This window comes from Ranitomeya variabilis, chromosome 5 (assembly GCF_051348905.1).
Source record: "Ranitomeya variabilis isolate aRanVar5 chromosome 5, aRanVar5.hap1, whole genome shotgun sequence".
NCBI classification, from domain to species: domain Eukaryota; kingdom Metazoa; phylum Chordata; class Amphibia; order Anura; family Dendrobatidae; genus Ranitomeya; species Ranitomeya variabilis.
The window spans coordinates 176,120,213-176,126,212 of record NC_135236.1 but is presented as its reverse complement, the minus strand read 5'-3'; positions in this window follow the sequence as shown (position 1 = coordinate 176,126,212).

Sequence of the window (6,000 nt, the reverse complement as noted above, 5' to 3'; positions counted from 1 at the left end):
ATGGAATGATCGCGTCCCTGCAGATCGGGTGAAAGGGTTAACTCCAATTTCACCCGATCTGCAGGGACAGGGGGAGTGGTACTTAAGCCCGGGGGGGTGGCTTCACCCCCCCGTGGCTACGATCGCTCTGATTGGCTGTTGAAAGTGAAACAGCCAATCAGAGCGATTTGTAATACTTCACCATGAAAACTGGTTAGGGTTAGAACTAGGGTTAGCGTTAGAATTAGGCTATGTGCACACGGTGCGGATTTGGCTGCGGATTTGGCTGCGGATCCGCAGCGAATTGGCCGCTGCGGATTCGTAGCAGTGTTCCATCAGGTTTAAATCCAGGCGCGGAAATGCTGCGTTGTATTTTCCGCAGTATGTTAATTCTTTGTGCGGATTCCGCAGCGTTTTACACCTGTTCCTCAATAGGAATCCGCAGGTGAAATCTGCATAAAAAACACTGGAAATCCGCTGTAAATCAGGCACATCAGGGGTCTCCAAACGCAACATGGCACCACCATTGATTCCAGCCAGTCTTGCGTTCAAAAAGTCAAATGGTGCTCCCTCCCTTCCGAGCCCTGACGTGCGCCCAAACAGTGGTTTACCTGCACATATGGGGTACCAGCATACTCAGGACAAACTGGGCAACAACGATTGGGGTCCAATTTCTCCTGTTACCCTTGCGAAAATAAAAAATTGCTTGCTAATACATAATTTTTGAGGAAAGAAAAATTATTTTTTATTTTCACGGCTCTGCGTTATAAACTTCTGTGAAGCACTTGGGGGTTCAAAGGGCTCACCACACATCTAGATAAGTTCCTTGGGGGGTCTAGTTTCCAAAATGGGGTCACTTGTGGGGGGTTTCTACTGTTTAGGCATATCAGGGGCTTTGCAAACGGAACATGATGCCCGCAGACCATTCCATCAAAGTCTGCATTCCAAAACGTCATTACTTTCCTTCCGAGCCCCGGCATGTGCCCAAACAGTGATTTACCCCAAATATGGGGTATCAGCGTACTCAGGAGAAACTGGACAACAACTTTTGGGGTCCAATTTCTCCTGTTACCCTTGGGAAAATAAAAAATTGTGGGCTAAAAAATCATTTTTGAGAAAAGAAAAATTATTTTTTATTTTCATGTCTCTGCGTTATAAACTTCTGTGAAGCACTTGGGGGTTCAAAGTGCTCACCACACATCTAGATTAGTTCCTTGGGAGGTCTAGTTTCCAAAATGGGGTCACTTGTGGGGGAGCTCCAATGTTTAGGCACACAGGGGCTCTCCAAACGTGACATGGTGTCCTGTCATGATCTCCATGGCCAGAGAACTAGCATAAGCCTCTATAGGAACAAGCTCTTGGAAGATGTAACTGTACTGACCATGAACTAAACCTACCGCATCATCTAGAAGTAGCCAGGTAGCATGTCCTACTTTTTATCCCTATATGCCCAGCGCCGGCCGGAGAACTAAATAATGCTAGCAGAGGGAAATATAAGACCTGACTCACCTCTAGAGAAATGCCCAAAAAAAGGAGACAGAGGCCCCCCACATATATTGGCGGTGATATGAGATGAAACAACAAACGCAGCAGGAAAATAGTTTTAGCAAATTTGAGGTCCGCTTTCTAGATAGCAGAAGACAGAAAGCATACTTTCATGGTCAGTAGAAAACCCTAACAAAACACATCCAGAAATTACTTTAGGACTCTGGCATTAACTCATAATACCAGAGTGGCAATTCCTGATCAACAAGAGCTTTCCAGACACAGTAACGAAACTGCAGCTGTGAACTGGAACCAAAATACAAAAACAAAACATGGACGAATGTCCAACTTATCTAGTAGATGTCTGGGAGCAGGAACAAGCACAGAGAGGCTTCTGATAACATTGTTGACCGGCAAGCATCTAACAGAGAAGCCAGGTTATATAGCGACACCCAGATCTAATCAGAACAGGTGAACAGGGAAGATGATGTCACAAGTTCAATTCCACCAGTAGCCACCGGGGGAGCCCAGAATCCAAATTCACAACAGTACCCCCCCCTCAAGGAGGGGGCACCGAACCCTCACCAGAACCACCAGGGCGATCAGGATGGGCCCTATGAAAGGCACGAACCAGATCAGAGGCATGAACATCAGATGCAGTGACCCAAGAATTATCCTCCTGGCCATATCCCTTCCACTTGACCAGATACTGGAGTCTCCGTCTGGAAACACGGGAGTCTAGGATTTTTTCCACAACGTACTCCAACTCACCCTCAACCAACACCGGAGCAGGAGGCTCAACGGAAGGCACAACCGGTGCCTCATACCTGCGCAATAACGACCGATGAAAAACGTTATGAATAGAAAAGGATGCAGGGAGGTCCAAACGGAAGGAAACAGGGTTAAGAATCTCCAATATTTTATACGGACCGATGAACCGAGGCTTAAACTTAGGAGATGAGACCCTCATAGGGACAAAACGAGAAGACAACCACACCAAATCTCCAACACAAAGCCGAGGACCAACACGACGGTGACGGTTGGCAAAAAGCTGAGTCTTCTCCTGGGACAACTTTAAATTGTCCATCACCTGCCCCCAGATATGATGCAATCTCTCCACCACCGCATCCACTCCAGGACAATCCGAGGATTCCATCTGACCGGAGGAAAATCGAGGATGGAACCCCGAATTACAGAAAAACGGGGAAACCAAGGTGGCAGAGCTGGCCCGATTATTGAGGGCGAACTCCGCCAATGGCAAAAAAGCAACCCAATCATCCTGGTCAGCAGACACAAAACACCTCAGATATGTCTCCAGGGTCTGATTAGTCCGCTCGGTCTGGCCATTAGTCTGAGGGTGAAAAGCAGACGAAAAAGACAAATCTATGCCCATCCTAGCACAAAATGCCCGCCAAAATCTAGACACAAATTGGGTTCCTCTGTCAGAAACGATATTCTCAGGAATACCATGCAAACGAACAACATTTTGAAAAAACAGGGGCACCAACTCGGAAGAAGAAGGCAATTTGGGCAGGGGAACCAAATGAACCATCTTAGAAAAACGGTCACACACCACCCAGATGACAGACATCTTCTGAGAAACAGGCAGATCTGAAATAAAATCCATCGAGATGTGTGTCCAAGGCCTCTTAGGAATAGGCAAGGGCAACAATAATCCACTAGCCCGAGAACAACAAGGCTTGGCCCGAGCACAAACGTCACAAGACTGCACAAAGCCTCGCACATCTCGTGACAGGGAAGGCCACCAGAAGGATCTTGCCACCAAATCCCTGGTACCAAAAATTCCAGGATGACCTGCCAACGCAGAAGAATGCACCTCAGAGATGACTTTACTGGTCCAATCATCAGGAACAAACAGCCTATCAGGCGGACAACGATCCGGTCTATCCGCCTGAAACTCCTGCAAGGCCCGCCGCAGGTCTGGAGAAACGGCTGACAAGATAACTCCCTCCTTAAGAATACCTGTGGGGTCAGAGTTGCCAGGTGAATCAGGCTCAAAACTCCTAGAAAGGGCATCCGCCTTAACATTCTTAGAACCTGGTAGGTACGATACCACAAAATTAAACCGAGAAAAAAATAATGACCAGCGCGCCTGTCTAGGATTCAGGCGCCTGGCGGTCTCAAGATAAATCAAATTTTTGTGGTCAGTCAATACCACCACCTGATGTCTGGCCCCCTCGAGCCAATGGCGCCACTCCTCAAACGCCCACTTCATGGCCAAAAGCTCCCGATTCCCAACATCATAATTCCGCTCAGCGGGCGAAAATTTACGGGAAAAGAAGGCACAAGGCCTCATCACGGCGCAGTCAGAACTTTTCTGCGACAACACTGCCCCAGCTCCGATCTCAGAAGCGTCGACCTCAACCTGAAAAGGAAGAGTCACATCAGGCTGACGCAACACAGGGGCAGAAGAAAAACAGCGCTTAAGCTCCTGAAAGGCCTCCACAGCATCAGGGGACCAATTAGCAACATCAGCACCCTGTCTAGTCAAATCGGTCAATGGCTTAACGACATCCGAAAAACCAGAAATAAATCGACGATAAAAGTTGGCAAAGCCCAAAAATTTCTGAAGACTTTTAAGAGAAGAGGGCTGCGTCCAATCACAAATAGCTTGAACCTTGACAGGATCCATCTCAATGGAAGAGGGAGAAAAAATATATCCCAAAAAGGAAATTCTCTGAACCCCAAAAACGCACTTAGAACCCTTGACACACAGAGAATTAGACCGCAAAACCTGAAAAACCCTCTTAACTTGCCGGACATGAGAGTCCCAGTCATCCGAAAAAATCAGAATATCATCCAGATACACTATCATAAATTTATCCAAAAAATCGCGGAAAATATCATGCATAAAGGACTGGAAGACTGAAGGGGCATTAGAAAGACCAAAAGGCATCACCAAATACTCAAAGTGGCCCTCGGGCGTATTAAATGCGGTTTTCCACTCATCCCCCTGCCTGATCCGCACCAAATTATACGCCCCACGGAGATCAATCTTAGAGAACCACTTGGCCCCCTTTATGCGAGCAAACAAATCAGTCAGCAACGGCAATGGGTATTGATATTTAACCGTGATTTTATTCAAAAGCCGATAATCAATACATGGTCTCAAAGAGCCGTCTTTTTTTGACACAAAGAAAAAACCGGCTCCTAAGGGAGATGACGATGGACGAATATGTCCCTTTTCCAAGGACTCCTTTATATATTCTCGCATAGCAGTATGTTCAGGCACAGACAGATTAAATAAACGACCCTTTGGGTATTTACTACCCGGAATTAAATCTATAGCACAATCGCACTCACGGTGCGGAGGTAGTGAACCCAGCTTGGGTTCTTCAAAGACGTCACGATAATCAGACAGGAACTCAGGGATTTCAGAGGGAATAGATGATGAAATGGACACCAAAGGTACGTCCCCATGAGTCCCCTTACATCCCCAGCTCAACACAGACATAGCTCTCCAGTCAAGGACTGGGTTGTGAGACTGCAGCCATGGCAATCCCAGCACCAAATCATCATGTAGATTATACAGCACCAGAAAACGAATAGTCTCCTGGTGATCCGGATTAATACACATAGTCACTTGTGTCCAGTATTGTGGTTTATTATTAGCCAATGGGGTGGAGTCAATCCCCTTCAGAGGAATAAGAGTTTCCAAAGGCTCTAAATCATACCCACAACGATTGGCAAAGGACCAATCCATAAGACTCAAAGCGGCGCCAGAGTCGATATAGGCGTCAGTAGTAATAGATGACAAAGAGCAAATCAGGGTCACAGACAAAATAAATTTAGACTGTAAAGTGCCAATGGAAACGGATTTATCAAGCTTTTTAGTACGCTTAGAGCATGCTGATATAACATGAGTAGAATCCCCACAATAGAAACACAACCCATTTTTCCGTCTAAAATTCTGCCGCTCGCTTCTGGACAGAATTCTATCACACTGCATGCTTTCTGGCGTCTTCTCAGTGGACACCGCCAGATGGTGCACTGGTTTGCGCTCCCGCAGACGCCTATCGATCTGAATGGCCATTGTCATGGACTCATTCAGACCCGCAGGCACAGGGAACCCCACCATAACATCCTTAATGGCATCAGAGAGACCCTCTCTGAAAGTAGCCGCCAAGGCACACTCATTCCACTGAGTAAGCACAGACCATTTACGGAATCTTTGGCAGTAATTTTCAGCTTCATCTTGCCCCTGCGATAGGGACATCAAAGTTTTTTCTGCCTGAAGTTCCAAATGAGGTTCCTCATACAGCAAGCCCAAGGCCAAAAAAAACGCATCCACATTGCGCAACGCAGGATCCCCTGGTGCCAATGCAAAAGCCCAGTCTTGAGGGTCGCCGCGGAGCAAGGAAATCACAATCCCAACCTGCTGTGCAGGGTCTCCAGCAGAACGAGATTTCAGGGACAAAAATAGCTTACAATTATTTCTAAAATTCTGAAAGCTAGATCTATTCCCTGAGAAGAATTCCGGCAAAGGAATTCTCGGCTCAGATACCGGAGCATGAA